Here is a 24,785-nt window from a genome sequence, read left to right on the forward strand (position 1 = left end):
TAAACCATCAGGTGATTTGACTTCCTTTTGGTGTTTGTGTTTTTTGCTACACTATCCTGTTAATGTTGAATTGCCTCCCGCAAAAGCCTTGGGAACCACTGAGATTGCTAAGAATGGCAAGGCACTCAGAACCTTGCTGGGAGGGGCCTTCAATTTGCATAAAGTTTCTGAGTGTTTCTTTAAATTCTGACAATAGCAGACTACAATTGTCACCAGCAGGGAGATAGCTAAAAAGAAGATAATTAGTTGATAAATTATTCAGTGTTTGGACAGAAGAGTTTTGTTTCCCATCTAACCTGTTGCAAATAGTTATCAATGTTCCATTAATACATAATTTCCCTGACCGAGCCCAGATGCATCACAGTAGGGTTTTTGAAGACAAATGGAACTGAAGAAATGAGGCTTTGCAATATCTTCTCTAGGAACATCACTGAATTGTGAAAATCTCAGCTTAATTGTAAAAAATTGTACAAAGAAATGAAAATTATTAAAAGAAAAATCAAAAAAAGTTTTCTTGACTGCTTTATATTTTGATTAATTTTACATTTCATCGTTAACATCTCTAACCTTCTCCACACGTTTATACTTCAGGACGGTGCCACAGCTGTGAGTACATCTCCTGCTAGATTCCCAGTCTCCTGACCTGGATGAATACAGGGACCATGTGAATATACATGGCTGCTGACATCAAGATTCACAGGACAACACAAGGCAACAGCATGGCACTCTAACAGATATCTTTCTGGAACAGAATCACAGAATCACAGAATGTCAGGGGTTGCAAGGGACCTGGAAAGATCATCTAGTCCAATCCCCCTACCAGAGCAGGATCACTTAGAACAGGTCAGAGAGGAACATATCCAGGCAGGTTTTGAATGTCTCCAGAGAAGGAGACTTCACAACCTCTCTGGGCAGTGTTCTGTCACTTTCACAGCAAAAAAGACAAGACAATGCTCTCTAGCCATCTACCTCACATCTCTGGAATAAAAGAATCTTCAAGGAGAGGTAGAAGGGGATGAAGGTACATTGCCATCTCCCCGGTTTTGCATGTAATTACAAACCCATTTGCAGTTATGTTGCCCTGTTCTATTTCAAACTGCCAAGTGTTTTGATCCATCTCTTTGATGAAGGGAGGCAGTATATTGGAATAAGGAGCCTCATTCTAGCTGTCCAAGTCATAAAGGAGTGTTGAGAGAACAGAAACAAGAGAAAACAGTGTCTCAGAGGAGTTTTCTGTATGAAAAAGGGCTGTTACTGTCAGTGCTGTTCTCTTTTAAGACTGACAGTGATAATAGCAATCACCGTTTTGGAAGGGAAACACTGTTAGTGTTAGTGCTGTTCTCTTTTAACACTACCAGTGATAACAATCACCATTTTGGAAGGGAAATCAAACCTTATGCATGACAATTTTCACCACTCTCAATTTCAGAGATCAGTTAAGGCCTATGTAAAGGTCTAGGTAGTCCAGATGTGCCTACTGCTGGTGGTTTGGACCAACCTCTGAGCTGTTAGCTCACATGATTCCACATCCAATCTGTCAAGATTTTACCTGTTCTTATGCTGAGGTCTTGTGTTCTCCTCCACCTTCCTCATTCACTACAGTTCCAGCCTCAGGAGCAGAACATATCACATGATTTTTGTTACATGTCCCTGCAGCTTTGATGGAGCAAGAAGGACGTTGAGACACGGATCCTTTCACCTCACTGGGAACAGTTTAGATTCATGGAACTAAGTATCAGGACACACAATGTTTTTCTCATAAATGGTGGATGGTACCATGTACTTGACTAAATCATGCATGTCCATCCATATGCACTGGTACAGCTCCCTGCTTTTTGCATCATGTAATAGTAAAGAGTAGGTATGAAGAAATGTCAGGTGCTGTCTGTGAAATACCTGAAAAAAGTCTAATTTAATCCTGGTACTGCCTAAAAAATTACTCAGTTTATGGGAAATTTTGCTTAAGTTCTTTAATACCCTCAGAAAGAAAACCAGTACAGTATCATTTACCAGTTTGGAAAGGATTGGGAGAGTGTGCACACCTTGCTTTTGATTCACTCACTAAAGCTCATGTTCCACAGGAGTGAGTAACATGTCATCTTGTTCAACATCTTCATTGACCTGGGTGAAAGGATAGAATGTACCTTCAGCAAGTTTGCTGATGATACAAGACTGGGAGGATTGGCTGATGCACCAGAAGGCTCTGTGGCTGCTCAGTGAGATATGGACACATTGGAGAGCTGGGCAAAGGGGAACCTAATGAGATTCAGCAAGAATAAGTGTAGAGTCCTGCACCTAGAGAGGAATAATTCCATGCACCACATCAGGGTAGGGGTTGACCTGCTGGAAAGCAGCTCCATGGAGGAGGACCCTGGAGTCCTGGTGGACAGTAAGTTATCCATGGGACAGCAACGTGCCCTTATAGCCAAGAAAAGGCCAGTGACACCAGTGGGGTGAACTAAGAAGAGTCTGTCCAGGAGGTTGAGGGAGAATCTTATCCCCCTTTACTCTGCCCTGGTGGGACCACATGTGGAGACTGTGTCCAGTTCTGGGCTCCCCAGTTCAAGAGGGACAGGGAAATAATAGAGTCCAACAGAGGGTTACAGGAGTGATTAAAGGACTGGAACATCTATCTTATAAAGAAAGGCTGACAGCCCTGTTGCTATTTAGTCTAGAAAGAGAGGGGATCTAATTAATGTCAAGAAGATGAATCCAGATAAACATGTACCACATGTAATTAACTTTGTAGCACAGCTGTGAACTCTCTGTGCCCCTGGCTGTGTTTGGATATGCCCCATCCCATAGGTCCAGTTATCAGAGTTCTGTGTTACCAAAGGGCATTAATTGTCCTGGGACAGTATTTAAACCAACCAAGAAGTCAGGCAGCTTGCCTTGTCCTCACCCGGGCAGCAACAAGAGCCAAATGCTGCCAGACTGGCAGCTGAGGGCCTGCTTACCACAAAGAGACAAGAGCCAAATGATGGCCGAGTAGCAGCTGAAGAATCTGTTCTAGCAAATCAACAATGTCACCCAGGTCTTGCTCCTGGACCAAAGCAGAAAGGGAAAAACCTCCAAGGGAACTGAATCCCAGAAGAGGCCATAGCCTAGCAACTAGGCATGACAAGAGAGAGTCACTCTAGCCCTCTCCAAGCCAAGGACTGCTCAAATCATAGCCACAGCATCTCAGAAGATACCAGATAGAGGAGCAAGTTGCGAGTACCCGGCTAATCTGCCACAGAATCTCATTTGTAGGAAAACCACAGATCACAGCACCTGTATTTCCAACTTGAATTGCTGTATTGGAAATGTTACATCTATGCTTAAATCATTTAACTGTCTTTATATGTGCAGTGTAAAAACCACAACTGAATAATTGAACCTGTGAATACATTTTGTAAATAAGTTATGGTGGTGTTTAAAGATACCACCGCCAGGAAATAGTAATTATAAAATATATTAAAATATATATTTTTATTACAATGGAACACTTAGAAAGGAACTTCTAATTGAGATGTCCTTGATGGTTGAAACATCCTGAACAAATATTGAAAAAGTATTACTTAATAATGCAGTGAGCTTTTGGGTAGAAAATAGTGTCTTAGACTAAACTAGCCTTTTTATAAACACCTCACTTCCTAGCTAGAAGATCTCTGTCCAAAATAAGCCTCTCACTTCATGAGCATGTGTAGTGAATTTAAGAGAAGCTGGATCTTTAAAAGGAAGCAAATAACAGAATAACCAGCTGACACATTTCACTGAATAAATGTATGCCACAAATTTCTACTGGTGTGCGAGGTTTGTGGGGATGCCTCCTAGCAGCCAGGCTTGCATGACTCCAAAATAAAAAATCAAAGTCTCCCCTGTGTGTGTGATTTTTTGGCTTGTTGCATACTGGGCATCATTTTTGGGCATCATTTTTTGGGCATCATGATCACGAACAGATGCAACACCTGTGTTTCTAGCACTTGGAACCCTTGCACTTCCAAGAGGAGCCACCTTTAAACAGGATCACAGGATGTTAGGGGTTGGAAGGGACCTTTGAAGATCATCAAGTCCAACCCCCCTGCCAGAGCAGGACCATAGAATCTACCACAGGTCGCACAGGAACACATCCAGACAGGTCTTGAAAGTCTCCAGAGAAGGAGACTCCCCAACCTCTCTGGGCAGCCCATTCCAGTTTCAATGCTCTGTGATCCCCACAGTGAAGAATTTCCTCCTCATGTTGAGGTGAAACCTCCTGCACTGTATTTTTTGTCCATTGCCCCTTGTCCTATCACAAGGTGCAACTGAGAATAGCCTGTCCCCTCCCTCTTGGCACCCAGCCCTCAGATATTTATAGACATTTATTAGATCTCTTCTCAGTCTTCTCCTCTCCAGACTAAAAAGACCCAGGTATCTCAGCCTCTCTTCATAGGGCACCTGCTCTAGTCCCTTAATCATCCTGGTAGCTCTCCATTGGACTCTCTCCAGCAATCCTTGTCCCTCTTGAACTGGGGAGCCCAAAACTTGACACAATATTCCAGGTGAGGTCTCAACAGGGCAGAGTAAAGAGGGAGGAGAACCTCCCTCGATCTGCTGGACACACTCCTCTTAGTACACCCCAGGATCCCATTGGCCTTCCTGGCCACAAAGGCACATTGCTGACCCATGGGCAACTGGTTGTCCACCAGGACTCCCAGGTCCTTCTCCGCAGGGCTACTCTCCAGCAGATCACCTCCTAACCTGTACAGGTGCAGTTTATTATTCCTTTCCAGATGCAGAACTCTACACTTATCCTTGTTGAACCTCATTAGCTCGTGAACGTCCATGAGCTGGCCCTGCAGCAGATGGCTGTGCAGTAGTGACTGCAGACACAGCAGCAATCTAGCAGTACATTGTCTAGACAAAACATGTCATGAAATAACATGACTGAAAACATCTCTTTCCTTTACCACTAACATCCATTTTCACAGACAGGAGTTGGGATAGGCTTGGTATCTAATAGCAGTCAAAAAAACAGAGCCTAAGTCAACCAAAAATTCTCAAAATACTTTGGATAACAGTGGGTAACAGAAATACAAGACACCAATATAATACCTCAAATGACCCTGACAGTCATTAAAAGCAACAATAATCAGGTGAACCCAAAAAAAGTTCATTCTACAAAAGTAATAGCTCTCCATCTTGAGGATGATGGTATGTGGCTAAAGGTAGCAACCGCATGTTAGCTGGTGTCAAAATTTCAACCAACTAACAAACAGAAGCATCCCATCACACGCAGATGCAAGAACTGTGTTCCTGGAACTTAGAACCCCAGCACTTCCTAGAGGAGCCACACTTAAACAGGCATGAGCTGGCCCTGCAGCAGATGGCAGTACAGTTACTTCTTCCTTCTAATAGAGCATCCGTCTAGCAGTACCCTGCGTATGCAGAGTGAATGCAGGACAAAACATCTAATGAAATAACATGCCTGGAAACATGTCTTGAGCAAACAAGCAGCAAGTGCATCTCCCAGGGTGTTAGGATTTTGTGAAGAAGGGCATGCTGGCAGCTCTCTGAGTGCAATAGGTGGTAACTGGTGGTAACTGGCCCTCCCTGCTGGTTTGAGATGCAGACTCAGTTAGCGACCATCACCCCCCAGGAAGAAGTCCAATCCATGGTTACCACTCAGCCAAAAGCAATTACCAGAAGGAATGTGGGGACCCAGAAGGAGCTCCTACACAATCATGTGGCTGTGCAGGTCTCCATCTGCAGGGGGTGCCTGAGCCTGTGGCTAGAACCAGATGCAGCAGAGATGACACCCATTTATGGTGTGACCTGGTGAATGATCTGCTCAACCTGGTGGCAGAATTGGAAGAGAAACTGGAAATTTTAAGGAGTATCAGGGAGTGTGAGAGGAAGACATATTGGTGGAGCCACACCCTGAGACAAAGGTAATAGATAGAGGCTCCACAAGAAGCAGAGGATCCCCTCCTCTCTTGCCACCAGGTAGAAGCAGGGGATCCAAGAGACAGGAGAGAACAGAAACAGGCCCCTGCTCAGAGAAGCAGGCAAATCTCCTCCTGGTCTCCCTCATCTTCCCAGCTGCCCTCACATAACAGATACCAGGCTCTGGAAATTGAGGGAAGCAAATGAGGATGTAGATGAAGGTCCACCCAGGTGGTTGCTTGGGGTGAGTCACCCAGTCCCACACATTAGGACTGCTTTTATCAAGAAAAAAGGGAAGGCCAGTGTCATAGGCAATTCACTTTTGAAGGGCACAGAAGGCCCCATATGCCAACTGCACGGAAGTCTGTTACCTCCCTTGGGCCTGAGTTAGAGGTGTTACTAGGAAACAACCTGGTCTGGTATAGCCCTCTGCTAACACAGGCGGGCAGTGATGAGTCTGTAGACAGAAGTCCTTAAAGGAGCTAAAAGGCACCTTGTAGATTGGTTAAAAGATCAGGAGCACAGGCCCTGGAAGGAGCTTGGTATCTAATTAGTAGCACATGAAAACTAAGTAAACCAAAAATTCTTACAATTCTTTGGATAACAAGGGATAACAGAAATACAAGACAACAATATAATACCAAAAATTACTCTTGACATTCACAAAATCAACAACCAGGTGGACCCAAAAATTCATTCTGCAAAAGTAATAGCTCTCCATTTAGGTGATGATGATATGTGAAAAGGATAGCAACTGCATGCTAGCTGGTGTCCAAATTTCAACCAGCTAACAGGCACTGCCAGCCCATTACACATAGATGCAACACTTGTGTTCCTGTAACTTAGAACCCTAGCACTTCCGAACAGAGCTGCCTTTAAACAGGCATGAGCTGGTCCTACAGCAGATGACTATGCAGTAGTGACTGCTTCCTTTTAAAACAGCAGCCCTCTAGGAGTACACTGTCTACCTGACAAAAAGCCCACGCAGAGCAAAATATGCCATGAAACAACATGCCCAGAAACATCTCTTCCTTTTACCACTAACATCCATTTTGATGGACAGGACTCATAACAGGCTTGGTATCTAATAGCAGATGAAAATCAGAGCCTAAGTCAACCAAAAATTCTCACAATACTTTGGATAACAGTGAGTAGGAGAAATACAAGATACCAAAAATTACCCTGAGAAGTCGTTAAAAGCAATAGTAATTAGGTAGACCCAAAAACTTAATTCTACAAAAGTAGTGGCTCTCCATGTTGATGAAGGTATGTGGAAAAGGATAGCAACTGCATGTTAGCAGGTGTCCGAATTTCAACCAGCTAACATGCACTGCCAGCCCATCACACACAGATGGAAGAACTGTGTTCCTGGAACTTAGAACCCTAGCACTTCTGAAAGGAGCTGCCATTAAGCAGAGGTGAGCTGGCCCTGCAGCAGATGGCTGTGCAGTAGTGACTGCTGCCTTCTAATAGAGCAGCTCTCTGGCAGTACACTATCTACCGGACAAGGCAACACGTTTCATGAAATAACATGTCTGGAAACATCCCTTACTTTAACTTATGACACCCATTTTGATGGACAGGCCTTGGAAGGGACCTGGTATCTAGTAGCAGACAAAAAAACAGAACCTAAGTCAACCAAAAATTCTCACAATACTTTGGATAACAGTGGATAACAGAAATACAAGACACCAATATAGGACTGTCATAAAGCCCAGCAATAATCACGAGGAGCCAAAAGATTGTTACGCTAAAGTAGGAGCTCTTCATTGTGATGATGGTGGTATGTGGAAAAGGACAGCAACTGCATGTTAGCTGATGTCCAAATTTCAACCAGCTAACAGGCACTGCCAGCCCATCACACACAGATGCAACAGTTGTGTTCCTGTAACTTAGAACTCTAGCACTTCCAAACAGAGCTGCCTTTAAACATGCATGAGCTGGTCCTACAGCAGATGGCAGTACAGTAGTGACTGCTGCCTTCTTATACAGCAGCCGTCTAGAAGTTCACTGTCTACCAGATACAGAGTCTATGTAGGGCAAAACATCTCATGAAACAATATGCCTGGAAATATCTTATTTTTACCTCTAACATCTATTCAGATGGAAAGCCCTTTGAAGTCAAGCTGGAAAGCAGCCATGAAGTTGGATACTTTGTATAAAAGTCTACAAATACCAAATTTGAACCCTTCCCTTTATAAAAACTGGTCTTAAAACATTCACAATATTCTCAAGTCACTATAAAACACAGTAACATTTATTTGTTTGAGTTCTGATGCTGTCAGCTGCAGAAACTAACTGACTGCTAACTGACTTCTGCTTGTTTCACAGAAAGAGAAAGCCACCTCTGATTTTCCCACGTTGATTTTGAATGAAACAATACGGAGTGCAGCCAGCAGCTGTTGATAAATCAGACACAACAGCTAGATAACGTGCACTGCCAGAGTGTTACATTCTCTTGACTTCTGGCCATTAGCTCCCCCTCACCACTACCTCCCTAAAGCTTCTTCTTCTGGAGCTCACTTTAACAAGGTTCTTCCCATGGAACAAGGCTTTTCCCACAGGGCCACTTACATAAAATATTTACAGAGAAGTGACAATCACAACACGCTGGTGGCTACTCTTCTGTACTGTCCTTGGATCTAAGCACACACCACTTACCTCCTGCCTCAGTGTTTTCAGAATAATCAGGGATTTTCATGCCTTTACTTCTCACTCCACCAGTTTGTATTTCACCAGGCTTTGTGATCTATGTCAACTCCTTAAGTCACAAGCTGTCTGCATTTTGTCTCATTTACTTCCAAGCATATTGTCGTAACATGTTTTCCAGATATGTTTCTTCAGTATATACACAGTTCCGTTGTCCCTTTTATCGTTACTACCCTCTAGATGTTAACAAGTCAAAAAGTAAAAAGACACACAACGCTTTCAATCAGCAACTTTTAAAGAGCAGACAGTATCTCTAGTGCCAAGGAAGAGAAGCCCACATGTTTTGATTCCTCCCCTCAAGAGATGCCCATGTAGTATAAGATGCATTTTTCTGACATTTTAAATTGTGGAGTTAAGAAAACGTGAGAAGATTTAATATGGGGGGAGGGGGGAAAGTGTTGTGGTTTGTGGACTTTTTTTCAAAATAACTTATTTTCAACAGTTTCCTCCTCTCCCTCACGCAGAAATGTAGAGGTAACTGTTAAGTGCAGTGCATACAGAGCAGTGTGAATGTCAGTGCCTGCCCTTACCTGAGCTGCTTTCTGTAGGCTTTTCTCTCTGCTTGGCTTCAGGTCTTCTCCGAGTGTTCCCATCACTTTTTCCTTAAAACACAGAAGCACAACACTTAGCAAACACGTGGCTCACAGTTTCTTCACCCTAAATCACGCACCCACCCAGCTGCCCTGCTTGCAATGCTTTGCTGGAAGCCATAGTCCCGGGGACGGATCGGGCCAGGCCCGCTCCTCGGCCGCGAAACTCCCCCAAACCCCCACAGCGCCCTACATCCCCGCACAGCACCTTTTACCCATAGCGGATCCTCATCTCTTCTGCTCCTTCTCCGAGCGGACTTTCCGAATTCCCACTCCGTCTCCACCGGGGCTCAATGAATCAGCCGCCGTCCCCTCAGGCGAGGTGACCAGACCTCGAGGGGATGGATCCCTGAAGGGAAGACAGCCTGTAAGCGGGGGAGCTACGGTCGGCGAAGGCAGGTGTACGGATGGCAGCATGCATGCACGGCAATCTATGGAGAAAGGCAACTGATGGAGCAGCCCGCCCTCGGATCGTCGGTTCTGATGCCCGGTAGGCGGTGCCAGCCTCTCCGCCGGACAGCCCGCACTACTCGTCGGCGGCCGCCGCCTCCCTTTAAACATCTCGCAGGCGCGGACGGAGAGGCGGGAACCGGCGGGCGGCTTGGCCAGGACCAGCCCGGACCGCCGGCGGGACTCGGCGCGCCCGGGCTGAGCGGCGGCGCCAAGGAGCGGCGTTTGCCGCGGCTGGCGGCAAAGGGGCGCAGCGCGGCGGGTCTCGCAGCCTCTGCGGGCGGTGGGGAAGAGCGGCAGCGGCCGCTGCCAAACGGCCCTTGCTCGTCTCCGGGGACGGGCAAGCCTTCAGGCCACCACTCTGGGCGGCCGCTGTTAGCTTTGGCCGGGGGCCGGTATGTGACCCTCGCAGGGCAGCGTCCTCGACGGGGATGGCCACGCTAAGCTCTCGGAGTGCAGCCGCCTTGGCCTCTGTCCGGGGAATTGGTCGCCAGCAGCTTCAGCATACTCCACGTGCAAAAACCATCACATCGGTTTGTTCCTCCCTGATGTTTTCGCCCGCCTTGAGGAGTCAGGCAGAACCACATGGCAGCGGCCTCAGCGAGACCTCGGGAGCAACACCTCACCTGAGGTGTTCCCGCCTGGCTGGCTGAAACTGAGAGAAGGAGCACAGACCTTAAGTACATCATTGCATCCCTGTGCACCGTGTGGAGGCCTCTTCTCCAGCTAAGATCTCAGGGTACAAAACCACCACCATAAACACTCACAGAAATAACCTGCATGCTCTTTATCATGAGATGCAAAGGCAGAAGCTGTAGGAGCAAGTGTGAAGAATCATTTTATCCTAGCAGGTGAGTTGTTTATGCATTTTATGGAGTGCAGATGGAGTGCAGAACGTATCCTTAGGCACACGTTTCACCTGAGAAAACCTGAGGAAAGAAGTCAAACATGTTTTTAATTGTAAAATGGGATTAGTTAAATCCAAAGAGAGAGGAGGGGGAAAGAAGAGTTGCCTCTACATACACTTTCTATACTTTTTTCAAACTAAGTTCACTTTTTCTTAGTTTCAGAATTTGGAGTGATGCCACAGAAGATAAGAGACACAGCCTGTAAAAGAGCCCATTTTCCCTCTTTCTGGCTTTTGAATCTAAGAATCAACATTAGAAGTGTCATTTTCTAAGAGTGATACTTTTCTAAATGCGCTCAAAGGTGTTCTTTTACTTTCTTATGGTTTCACTTTTTTTTTTTTTTTTTAAACCCCAGGATAACAGGAGATATTTTTCTATCTTTTCAGTAGGAAAAAGTATTATTTGAAACAAAGAAAAATCTCCTGCAAAAGTGATCTCCTGTAAAGTCTTATTTCCCACTCAGTTCTCTTTCTGTAGCTGCCCATGTCACATCTGCGAAAGGACATCATGTAAGATGATAGAGGAGAATACTTTTATTGATGCCTGAGTTATAGGCAATACTTAAGTATCAATTGGCTGTTTTGCCAAACAGAAGTAAAACTATTTCAAAAGTGCCATTTTGTAGTCTTTGTATTGGTAAGGACATCGCTAAGGGAAAGAGGCTCAATCACTCAACGACCTTTTAATGATTCCTGCAACACAAACACACAAGGCATTGCTAGGGCACCATCACAAAAGATTGTTTGCAATGCTTTAGTTGCTCGTTTAACTGAAATATGAGCTCTTCCTACAAGACTAATACTCAGCAAGCACAGCCAACTAATGTTACCCTGCCTAACAGCAGATGCTGGCACTCACTGCAAAGCCAGCATGCTCTAATGCTCAGTGAATCAGCAACGCTCATGTGGAGCACGTTGAATTGTTACCTGTCAGACCTGTTTGAGCCTCTTCAGGAAGCTTTTGCTCACACTGAAAAGTTCTTTCCAGATGAGCAAACCTGTATCCATGCAGTTTGTCTGTGGGAGAAAAGAGTTTGCAGCCTGAGAGCTATTTGGTTTTAACAGAAATCAAAGTCAAAAGACTTTGAAAGCCCACAAAGTTTTCGAGTGAATTAGAGTTAGGATTAATTAACACAGAGCAAGGCATTAAAGAGTAAATAATATGGGCCACTGTAGTTGGTGTTACAGGCAGTGATTCCTGCCCACAGACCTTCAAATCATGTGTGTGTGAAGCACAAACTAGTTACAAGAAAACATTTGGAGGTTTTTCTGTAAAATGTCTTTGGAACCCTGATAAGCACATGCAAACTATGCCAAAATACTGCTTGCTAGTCACCTTAAAATGAGTTGATCCCTAAATTTAAAAACTGGTAAATAAAATCCAGAAATAAGCAGAAGTGCCATTCAAAAATCTGCATGTGATTGTTAAGAAGGATATGTTGGGTTGTTAGGTAGGTATTGTAACATCAATGCTAGTCTTAAAACTCCCTTCTTCACTTGAAGCACCTGGTATTTAGAAATTATGTGGTAGGTAAAATCTCTGTTGTCATTTAGAAATTGTAACTGAATTCTGAATTAAGGAGTTTTGTTTTCAAGAATCTGTCCACAGCTAGGCCTATCACTTCTGAAATGCTTCCAGCATCTCACTAATGTGTCTTCAAAATAAAACTAAAAAGTCATCTTGGTTAAATGTCTTCTTTTTCACTGTGGACTCATTTTAGGCTCCTTGTTGTGGAAAATGTGCAGCAAATTGCCTGATTATTTCACTTACATCTGAAAACTTAGGTGAATTTTTGTAACTCGCTTTAATAAGACCCCAGAGTACGTACAGACCATGTAGTTTGTCCCTACCGGCAGCAGATGGTGCTGATATATTGTTGCTTGGTACATCTTTGGTACATCCCCACTGAATATGAGCCAAGTGTGCTCAGCGTCCTGGCCTGTGTCAGGAACAGCGTGACCAAGCAGGACTAAAGAAGTGATTGTCACTCAGCGCTGATGAGGCCACATCTTGAGTACTGTGTTCCATTTTGGGACCCCTGCTATAAGAAAGACATTGAGGTCCAGGGAAGGCCAACAAAGCTGATGAAGCATGTGGAGAACAGGTCTTATGAGGAGCATCTGAGGCAACTGGGATTGTTTAGTCTGGAGAAGATGGGGCTGAGGGGAGACCTTTATCGCTCTCTACAGCTACCAGAAAGGAGGCTGGGTGTTAAGCATTTTCACTTAGTAACAAGTGATGAGGAGAGGAAATGGCCTGAAATTGCATCATGGGAGTTTTACATTGAATACAGACTACTTCACTGAAAGGGTCATCCAACAGTGCAATAGGCTTCCCAGGGGTGGGGTTTGAATCACCATTCCTGAAGGTGTTTAAAGATGCATAAATGTGGTGCTGTCAGACGCAGTTTAGCATCATTCTTGAAAGGGTTAGGTAATGATTGGACTCAATAATCTTAAACGTCTTTTCCAGTTGAAAGAATTTTATGATTCCATGATCCTTGAAAGCTTTTGTGTGGATTCTCAATCCCATATTAACTTTTTTTTCCTCATCTATTTTTTTTTTTTGATACAAATTTTTCATCATAAGAAACTTCAGAATTTATTGAGATAAAATATGAATTTGAAAGTGAGATTTTTATATCAATAACAAGCCTCAGAATGTAATCAAAGAATGAACAACAGACATAACAACAATAGTAAAGAAGTAATACATAAAACAAGTAATGTAAGATGCCATGTGAGTCTGACAACTGTGCTATTGCCCTCAACAGCCTGCTCGTGCATGCACGCACATGCACCATTATACAGTAGATATGGGGTTCTATGGTATGGAATACCCCACTGGTAGATTCAGGTGGCTATCTTGAGTGTGCCCCCACAACATCTTGTCAAGAAAATTAACCCTATCCTACCCAAATCCAGTGCATCAGAAAAAAAATTTAGTATGGCAGACTTGAACAAGATTTACCACAATTTTGAGTTGCTATTTGAAATATGTGGGGGAAAATTATTAAACTTATTTTGGTGAAAATTCATTTCCACTTGGCAGTTGCAAAACAGTGAGAGATTGTTGGGAACCAAGGCTTCTAACTTCCCGCCACTGGGAAAATGATGTCCTAGCTTTGTTAAATACTTACAGAGCAGAGATCTTGAGGTACAGACATCTTAATTTTCCTTCCTGTATTTCTTCACTGGTTCTCTTTTTAGACCATACACCAGAAAGATCCCAGTCTTGTTGCCTGCACGGTTGTGTCAGTATATTCAGGTACTTCTGAGTGGGTTAGAACAGTTCTCAACAGGACAAATTATGGGGCCGCTCTGCATGACTAACAATATTAGTAGATAGCTGTTCCCATTTATAAAAGGGATATGTGACCCTCAAGTACTTCTAACTGCAGTGTAAAACAGAGAAAGAATGGGGAATGAAAGAAGGAATCAGGGAAGGGACTCGATTCACATGGCTGCCTCTTCACATCATTTTACACTGCAACAAGGAACTGTTGTTTAGACACCTGTATGAAATATTGTTGACTAGGCAGCTGGAGTACTCTGGCAGTGAACTCAAAGATTCATTTAGCATGGGTTACAAAGATGTCTTTCCAAGGATAAAGGGGGGAAGTTTCTCCTTTTTTGCTGGGACTTACCTTAAGCCATGCACTTGACACTTCATTCCAGTAGTCTGATCATCAAGTATCTCCTTTCATTTATCTTTGCCAGTACAGTAAAAGTGATGTGAATATGTGGAGAGTAGGCTCTAGGAATGCCTTGTCACTATTCCTCCTCAAATAAACCTCAAACACCTTGAACATTAAGGAAAATTACATCTCCTATGCAAACAAACAAGAAAACATATAAAATCCCCTCACGTGCTGCATTCTGTCACTGCATGTATGCTGCATTATACAGGTAGACTGACACACAAAAGGTGGGTGCTTTCTTTGTATTTTTCTGAGTTTTGTCCATTTGTCCCACATTTTCCCGTGTACCTAAATTTATTTTATTTCTAATATTAAATTTAACTCTAATGAAGTTCCTGTTTGGTAAGCATAGATAAGCAGACTAAGGATCTCTTTAGCTCAGGGAGGAATTTGTGTCAGTTTCTGACTCATAAAAGAAAGTTTCTGCTTGATTTTAAAATACAGGAAAGAAAAAAAAAATAAGTGCACCAAGGGATAAATGTATTTTAATAAATTGTATGACTCTTCATGTAACATACTGTTGACTCTCCAGATTGTCAGTTCTAGTGTGAACTTTAGTGTTCATAAAACAGTACAATTCACAAATGATTTCTTCAGCAGCACACTACAGTCACTGCCTGGTTCTGCTGTTCAGTGGGCAGATCAAGAGCTGTTCTGCTAGCTCATCCATCCCAGACCTGCTAGTTTCTCACTCCAGTGTGTACTTCTTTTTTGTGTGCACATTAAGAGTCCATTTCAGCATGCCACTACTACAAAGACTGCCCCAGTTAAGGCTTTCAACATACTGGAATCCAATTCCGGCTTAGGGGACTACACACAACATACAACTTCATTTTGTTTAGCTTGGCTAGACTCCAGCCCAACAGCAGAACCTTTGGGTTCATTGCCAGCTGCCACCTGTGTGCCTAAATAATATTTCATGCTGGAATCCCAAGAGTGTGGTTTAACAAAGAGCCAAAATGACACTCAGATGTAGTTCTTTACAAAGCTTCTCTAGCAGCTTCTATTACACAGAATCAAGGAATGGGATTAGAAGGGGACCTCTGAGGATCATCTAGTCCAGCTCTCTGCTAAAGCAGGTTTGCCTAGAGCAGGCTGCACAGGAATACTTTCAGGCAGGTTTTTAAAATCTCCAGTGAAGGAGACACCACGACCTCTCTGGGTAGTCTGTGACAGTGGTGTCACCCTCAAAGTAAGGAACTTTTTCTTATGTTTAGGTAGAACTTTCTGTGCTCCAGTTTGCCCCTTGTCCTGTCACTAGGCAGCACTGGAAAGAGACCAGCCCCGTTCACTTGACATCCACTAGTTGACTGAAGATGCAGTGTGTCCAGGTGGCTAAGAAAGCCAGTGGCATCCTGGCTTGTGCTAGAAACACTGAGGTCAGCAGGAACAGGGTGGTGATCATCCTCCTGTGCTCAGCACTGCTGAGGCCACACCTCAAGCATTGTGTTCAGTTCTGGGCCCCTCGCTACAAGAAGGACATTGAGGTGCTGGAGCATGTCCAGAGAAGGCTGATGAAGGGCCTGGAGCACATGGCCTGTGAAGAGCATCTGAGGCAGCTGGGGCTGTTCCGTCTGGAGAAGAGGAGGCTGAGGGGAGATCTTACTGCTCTCTACAGTTACCTGAAGGGAGGTTGGAGCAAGAAGGGGGCCAGCCTCTTCTCCTTGGTGGCAAGTGACAGGACTAGAAGAAATGGCTACAAGCTGAGCCAGGGGAGGTTTAGGCTGGATGTTAGGAAATATTTCTTCACCAAAAGCTGTATCAAACAATTAAATGATCTGCCCAAGGCAGTGGTGGAGTCACCATCCCTGGTGGAGTTCAAGCAGCATATGGACCTGAAGCTTGGGAACATGATTTGGTGTTGACCTTTCAGTACTGGATTGAAGGTTAGACTAGATAATATTTGAGATCTTTGTGATTCTCTGACATCCATTCTTTAGATATTGTTAAGCACTGATAAGATCTTCTCTCAGTCTCCTCTTCTCCAGGCTAAAAAAACTCAGATCTCTCAGCCTCTCTCTCTCTCTATGAGTCCCCTCATAATTTTTGTAGCCCTCTGTTGGACTCTTTTTAGTAGTCATCGTACCACTTGAACTGAGGAGCCCACAATACTCACTGGAGCAGGGGGGAAGGAGGACCTCCATCAATCTGATATTCACACTCTTCTTAATGCAGCCCAGGATACTATTTGCCTTCTTGGCCACAAGAACATACTGCTGGCTCATGGTAAAATTGTTGCAGCACTCCCAGGTCTTTCTCCCAGGTCTTTCTCCTCAGAACTGCTTTCCAGCATGCCAACCCCTAACCTGTCCCGGTGAATGGGTTTATTCCTTGACAGGTGAAGGATTCTACACTTGCCCTGGTTGAACTTCACTATGTTCCGTTTTGCCCAACACTCCAATCTGTCTGGGTATCATTGAATGGCAGCACAACTTTCTGTTTTGTCTACCCTCTTCCGAGTTTTGTATCATCAACAAATTTGCTGATAGGACACTCTGTCCCTTCATCTACGTCACTGCAGAGGTTGAACAAGATTGGAGCCAGTACTGACTCCAGTAAACTCAGTAGCTACAGACCTCCAGCAACTCTGTGAAGCTGATTAAGACCCTCTGAGCTCTGTTGTTCAGCCAGTTCTCAATATATCTCACTGTCCACTCATCTAACCCACACTTCCATGTAAGGATATTATGGGAGACTGTGTCAAATAGCACAATAGTTATTGTGCTATTACATTGCTAGTACCAAATTGTGATTTGCTTAGGTCTAATCAGGCAATATGCCTGATCAGGCAAGTGACTGTAAAATCAAGTTATTAAAAAAAAAAAAATGGCTTTGAATACTTATGAATTGAAACTGTATCCAAGGCTTTAGGCACCTGTTTTAGATGATTCCTTCTAGGTGGTCTTGGAGACAGGACAAGGTTTCTAACATTCTTTCCTGGATAGGACAGTTAAATACACACCTTAAAGAACAACTGTCCCTGTCCTTTGTAAACATGTTCCAATCAAGTAATTGCTAATAGATTCAGCATCCTGGTATTTTGTTGTATCTCTGTATTATTTCTCATTGAAACAAGTCTCTGGGTTCACTTTAAAAAAAAAAATTAAAAAGAGTGAATCTGGTCATCTGCTTTTTTATATAGTTTTCAATTTAAATGTTTTTGCCTTTTTGCAGGGTTTTGTTGTTGTTTGTTGTTTGATTTTCTCTGTTGGGTACTGCACTCTTGGAAAACAGATCAGTAGTTACAATCAGATAATATCACTCGTTATTGAGATACTGACTTCAACAAAACAGTGGTTTAGTTAGGCAGGTTCTAGATGACATATCCTAAGACTATGTTCTTACAGTTAAGCACTTAAAAAACTTACTATGTTGAAGATACACATTTTTTACTGGACTCCATAGTAGATGTTCACCTACTTCAATTCTTCTACCCTTTTAACTTTCTAAAAAACCTTCTTGATATTCAGGGTATAGGCATAGTTCAAATAATATGTTTACATGAGAAATTCTGTCCCCTCACAGCAGACACAAGTCCAGTCCACCTCCCCTCAGTGACAGTGTGAGTCTCCAGTCCTGCAAAGACCTTGGAATTGTTGTATTCCTGAGCCCACTCAAAGGTTCACTGAGACAAAGCAGACTCAGATTTTCCCCAGGAGATAAGAAGTTGATAGCAAAAGAAAAGAAAGGAACACAATACATATAAATGGAGATATGCTGGGGACTATCAGACCAAACAAGAATAAAATTATAGAAAACGTGTATGTATAAATATTTCTGTAGCTGTTTTATTAGTAACATCTTTCACACAAAGAACCCTATTATTTTTAGCCTCATGATAATGTGAATGCATATTTAATATCTGCGGTTAGATTTCTGAAGAACAGTCTATAGAGGTACTGAGTATATAGCTCTTACCAGATGTGCAATCATCCCTATGAAACCAACAGGTTGCAAAGGAAATAAAGTGTAGATGTTTTCCTAAGGAAAAAAAAAATCGGGGCTTCGGGGCTTTTCAAAAGATGAGCAGTGTTGCATCACAGGCTAAATAGTGATTTTGTAGCACTCTACCTCTCACTATGAAAGAAATGGTGGGAAATATCCCAAGGGTGCAAGCAAGGGTAGGAAGCCAAATTGCAATGTGTTAGGAAACCACTTCCACCTGTTCATTTCTGTCTGAGAAATTTGAGTTCAGGAATTATAAAGCTGCTTCTTTGTTGCCAAACAGTGAAGGCTTATTAGAGCATAACAATATAGACATCCTTCCTCTTTGCAGTCATGTAAACTTCACAAGCATTCAGCATCGGTCTGTATTAATAAATAGTGCTATGAACTCATCTCAGGACTCATTTAAAGTCAAATGCTCCAACACTTGAAGCAGTGAACTGATCTGCTGATTTTGGGCAAGAGGAATATTTTTCTGTAAGTGGTATAACTCCATTTATTGCACCCCTCATCACTACAACTTCACATGGCAATGAAATACGAAATGCAAAGCAATAGAATCATGAGCTCTAGAAATGTCCCTTTCAGAGAAAACCATCCCTTCTCTTTAACATCTCTATTAAAATATTTGAAAAAGATAACATATCTTCAAATCCTGTATGATCTAAACCTTACCGCACAAACCATACCATCAGAGCCATCACATATATTGCCTGATTAGACCTAAGCAAAGCAGTTCTGATAAGGCCAGTAGGCCAAGCTACTTAATGAAGTGGATGTATACTAATATTTATAGAATTCAGGCAGCAGAATTTTCCCATGTATGCCCCAGCAGCAGCTCAGCTATTGTCCATGAGAACTGTGATAAGCTTCAGTAAAATGTCATAGGGAACACAACCGCTAACACTGACACTGAATGCCAGATCTGGATGCATGCTTGTGGAAGAAAAACATTGATAGAGATTACTCCATGAGTCAAATGCAGTGTTTTGGTAATGCACTTCGACTCTAAAAATTAAACCTGGAGAGAAAAGATGCCTCCACACACTGGGAGTCTCATGCAGTTCTACCCACATGTGAGGCAGCACCCTTTTCACTGTCTGACCCAGGATGCTGCTTGGGGGACTTGCCATACTTCCCAGCCATACACCAACACATCTCAACAGCTACAGACTACTCCTGTCAGCTCCAAGTACATGTGGAGCCAATGCTTGACTTTCTGCCACTTGCTCAGTACATACACTGTTACACATTTAGATTGTCTACTCAGAGACAGAGCAGGAGAAGAAAAGGCACCTCAGAATGGGTAAAAAGTCAAGAAAATATCCATACTAAGCTGTCTGAAAGGTACATTAAGCACAGGGAAGCTGCCCCAGATCTGCAGCACCCACCTTGAAAGAGCCATGTCTAAATATACAAGATCAAGACTCTTCCCCATGGTTATTTACAGCCATTTCTTTCCAAAGCTAAGACATACTTTCTGTGTCTTGTTTTAGCAAAGCCCAAAATGGTGCAAGTTTCCACTACATGTATTCTATATGTGGCCCTCACCGTTGAAACACGTTTGCGAAGTGGTGGGTCCAGGAATTGTACATCCCAGACTGAGGCATACAAAGCCTCAACCTCCACTTCACTACCTCCATATATTACATTGACACTTGGACACTGCTTGTCAGGTCTGTGGTCATGTTTTGGAATATGGATTGCTGTTGTCATATCTCTTTGCCAGTGGATTTGAGAAAGCAGTTGTGAGCAATTACATCCTCTATTTATTATAATTGAAAGGCAATGTTGTATGCAACAGATTGCCTTCTCATTTGCTTTTGACTACTGCCTTCACCTTTTTTATTTTGACTACAAATACTACTGGTATATTTCTTCCTTCTGTATCACCTCTCTTCATCAATTATTTTTTCTTTCACAATTTTAATATTTTCTTATTGAAATAAATTGAATATGAGTATTAAAAATCAGGGCAAATCCCTCACTACTTTTATCCCCATTCTAGTTTGTTTCACTCTTGATTCTCACTGAAGAATTTCTCCTTGCTGTCAAAATCACTTCTAAATCTTGCCCTTGGGTATTTACTGATATGTAAACAGAACTGACATTCATTATCTTGAAATTATGACTGACTTGCTAATTTACACTGTGCTTAATGTTACTAAAACTAATACAGGCCTGTTTCCTTTGTGATAAAGCATACTTGGTAGTGTTTTGTTTAAGCAAACTAATTTGATTAGATTATGGGGCAGTTTTCAAAAGCAGCTGACACCTCTAATATTCTGAACTTCAGGGACTAAAACTAACATTTTAATTGTACACTAGCTCAGTTTTAACACCTTATAATCCATACTGAAAACACCAGAAAGCTTTGTTACAGTTCACAGGTATTTCAATTTTTTTATTTCTCTCCTTTTTATTTTGAGGTAGTTTTTTTTGGTTGACTGGTTTTGAGTTTTTTGTTTTGCTTTGTTTTGTTTTGTTTTCAAAACAGTTCACTCACCATGGGGGAACTGTAAAATTCGGCAGCAGGTGGCACAAGCAGGTTACAGTGTCCAACCCAACAGTTCCAGGACTGTTCTGAGCCCTCATGTAGGAACACAACAGAATCACAGATTTGGAAGAGACCTCAAGGACCATCCAGTCTAACCCTCGACCCAGTGTGGACTGAAGGGTCCACACTAAACTATGCCCCAAAGCACCAGGACCACATGTTGCTTGAATTCCACCAGGGATGGTGACTCCACCACTGCCTTGGGCAGATCATTTAATTGTTTGATACAGCTTTTGGTGAAGAAATATTTCCTAACATCCAGCCTAAACCTCCCCTGGCTCAGCTTGTAGCCATTTCTTCTAGTCCTGTCACTTGCCACCAAGGAGAAGAGGCTGGCCCCCTTCTTGCTCCAACCTCCCTTCAGGTAACTGTAGAGAGCAGTAAGATCTCCCCTCAGCCTCCTCTTCTCCAGACGGAACAGCCCCAGCTGCCTCAGATGCTCTTCACAGGCCATGTGCTCCAGGCCCTTCATCAGCCTTCTCTGGACATGCTCCAGCACCTCAATGTCCTTCTTGTAGCGAGGGGCCCAGAACTGAACACAATGCTTGAGGTGTGGCCTCAGCAGTGCTGAGCACAGGAGGATGATCACCACCCTGTTCCTGCTGACCTCAGTGTTTCTAGCACAAGCCAGGATGCCACTGGCTTTCTTAGCCACCTGGGCACACTGCTGGCTCATATTTATTTAACATTTTTTTAATTGCCATTTATTACTCACAGTGCTATGAAGTTAAAGGTCACTGCCAAACAATTTGGAATATAACACAACAGAAATTTTAAAATAAAAACAAACAAGCAAACAAAAAATCCACAAACAAATGTGAAGGAATCCTTATGTTCAGTTGTGTAATCAAAAAAAGCCTCTGAAATCATTAAGTCCAGCCTATGACCTAAAACCACCACATTGACTAGGTCATGTCACTAAGTGCCACATCCAATCTTGCCTTAAACACTTCCAGGGATGGCAATTCCTCCACCTCCTTGGGCAGTCCATTCCAGTGTCTAATTATCCTTTCCATGAGGAAGTGCTTTCTAACGTCCATCATAAATCTCCCCTGGGGCAGTCTCAGGCCATGCCCTCTTGTCTTGTCTTAAGGTGCCTGGAGAATAACCCAACCCCACCTTACTATAACTTCCCTTTGGGTTGTTGTAGAGTGTGATAAGGTCTCTCCTGAGTCTCCTCTTCTCTAGGCTAAACAACGCCAGCTCCTTCAGCCTCTCCTCATGAGACTTACCACCCAGACAATTCCTTATCCACCAAACAGTCCACACATCAAATCCATATCTCTCCAGTTCAGAGAGAAGAATGTCGTGGGGGGAAAAGAATCCTGGGACAAGAACTGGCAGGGCTTATTGATAGGCCTTTAAACTAATTTCAAAGGGGGAAGAGGGAAAAACGAGCCTCACTGAGGACATTCCTGGGACAATTGTGAGGCAGAGTACCAGCTCCACTGCTGTCCCAGGGGCTGTAGGGGATGGTGGATTATGCGACACCCACAATGGTAACAGATACTCCTCTGCTAAGTCTTTGTATACCAATGAAAGAAGCATGGGGAATAAGCAGGATGAACTGGAAATCTGGGTGTAGTCGCAGGGTTATGATCTTTTTGCAGTTACAGAGATGTGGAGGGACAGCTCCCATGACTGGAATGTGGTTATGGATGGCTATGTTCTTTTCAGGAAGGACAGACTGACAAGGCAAGGTCATGGAGTTGCTCTCTATGTGAATAAGCAACTGGAATGTGTTGAGCTCAGCCCAGGGGGAGATGATAAAAGCATTGCAAGCTTATGGGTAAGAGTGAAGGGATGTACAAAGACAGATGATATGGTAGCAGGGGTTTACTACAAACTACCCAAAAAGGAAGAAGCTACTGATGAGGCCTTCTACAGGCAGCTGGAAGTAGCCTCAAGATCAAGTGTCCTGGTGCTTGTGGGTGACTTCAGCCTCTCGAATATTAGTTGGAAAGATCACACAGCCAAGCACAAATAGTCCAAAAGGTTCCTGCAGTGCGTTGATGACAACTTTCTCCTGCAAAGAGTTGAAGAACCAACAAGAAGTGCAATGCTGGACCTGATGTTAACAAACAAAGAAGGACTGGTTGTAGATGTCAAGGTTAGGGGGAATCTTGGTTGCAGTGACCATGACATGTTAGAGTTTAATATCAATAGACAAAGAAGCAGGGTGATAAGTAAAATTTCAACCCTGGACTTTAAAAGGTCCAACTTTCCCCTCTTTGAGACTCTACTTAGAAATATTCAGTGGACTAGGGCTCTGGAAGGAAGGACTATTAACCAAGAGAGCTGGTTAATATTCGAATGTTACCTCCTCCAAGCTCAAGAGAAATGTATTCCCTTGGGAGAAAAATCAAGTAAGGCAATCAGAAGAGCTGCATGGTCTTCTGGATAAGCAAGGGGTTCTTAGTAAAACTCAAAACCAAAAAGGAAGTTTACAATATGTGGAAAAAATGACTGGCCAATTGGGAGGATTATAGAGATATAGCCAGAGAATGTAAAGATGCAACAAGGAAGGCCAAGGCCCTCCTGGAACTGAATCTCACCAGAGGGGTAAAAGAGAGCAAGAATTTTTTCAAATATATCAATGATAAAAGGAAGAGCAGGCAAAAGGTAGACTCACTGCTGAATGAGAGGGGAGATACAGTAATTGATGATACCCTCAGGAACCTCAGTCTCTAGAAGCAAGGGAGCAGAACTGCAGAGATGTGGACATTCCGCTGGTCAGTCAGGACAGGGTTAGAGATCTCTTACACTATCTGAAGACACACAGATCCATGGGCCCTGATGGCATGCATCCATAAGTGCTGAGAGAGCTGCTGATACTGTTGCTGAACCTCTCTCCATCATCTTTGAAAAGTCCTGGAGAACAGGAGAGGTGCCTGATGACTGAAAGAAAGTAAATGTCTTCAAAAAAGGCAAGAAGGAGGACCCAGACAACTACAGACCAGTCAGCCTCACCTCCATCCCTGGAAAGATGATGGAGCAGCTCATCCTGGAGGTCATCTCTAACCACATGGAAGACAAGAAGTTTATCAGGAGTAGCCAACATGGATTTATCAAGGGGAAATCCTGTCTGACTAATCTGATCGCCTTCTATGAAGTTATGACCAAGTAGATAGATGAGGGAAGAGCAGTGGATGTCACATATCTTGACTTCAGTAAAGCTTTGGATACTGTCTCCCATAACATCCTCATAGAAAAGCTCAGGAGATGTGGTAGAGATGGCTGGTCAATGAGGTGGATTGCAAACTGGCTCCACAACAGAGTTCAGAGGGTCATCATGAGTGGCAGAGAGTCAACTTGGAGGCCTGTGGCAAGTGGTGTCCCCCAGAGATCAGTACTGGGTCCAGTTTTGTTCAGTATTGTGATGGTTTGAAACTGTCTTTTTAATTTTTCCTTGCAAAGTTCAGAACAGAGAAAGTGAAAGAATGTAAATAAGTCACTATTGGGTGTAAGAAAGCAAAATAACGATTGTTCTAAACACTTCCATTGGATAGATAGAAATGTTAAAGACTATTACCCAAACCAAAGTAGGCACTCTGCACATTCTGCGTTCGGCAGTGGGGGCAGTTGCTGGGCTGTCTGGCTGCTCTTTCTTCTTCTCTTCTGGCTGAAGATAACACGTACTGACCTTGGCAGCTAAGTTAACAACTTTCTGCTTAACTAACTCTGCTTCTCTGTCCAGGTGGGTCTGGGGGGAAGCTCCTGGGAGAGAGAGAGGCCCCTTTGGGAGGGTCCCCTTGGGGGGAAGTAAAGGGAGATCGGTTGTGCTTTTCTGTTGATTGTATATAGTTGTGAATGTTGTGAATTTTGTATATTTGTACATCTTCATTGCATTTCATTGTAGATTTTAGACTCTGCTTGTAAATACAGCTTTTCATGTGCTTCCAGACTGAGCTAGCCTGGTTATTGTCGGTGGGGGGCGGAATTTCAGCTCACACCGACACATTTTTTATTTTTGGCGCTCCAACTCGGGGCTCGATTGCTTGTTTGATTTATTTCTGCTC

The sequence above is a fragment of the Indicator indicator genome, chromosome Z (genome assembly GCF_027791375.1).
Source record: "Indicator indicator isolate 239-I01 chromosome Z, UM_Iind_1.1, whole genome shotgun sequence".
In the NCBI taxonomy this organism is placed as follows: Eukaryota; Metazoa; Chordata; class Aves; order Piciformes; family Indicatoridae; genus Indicator; species Indicator indicator.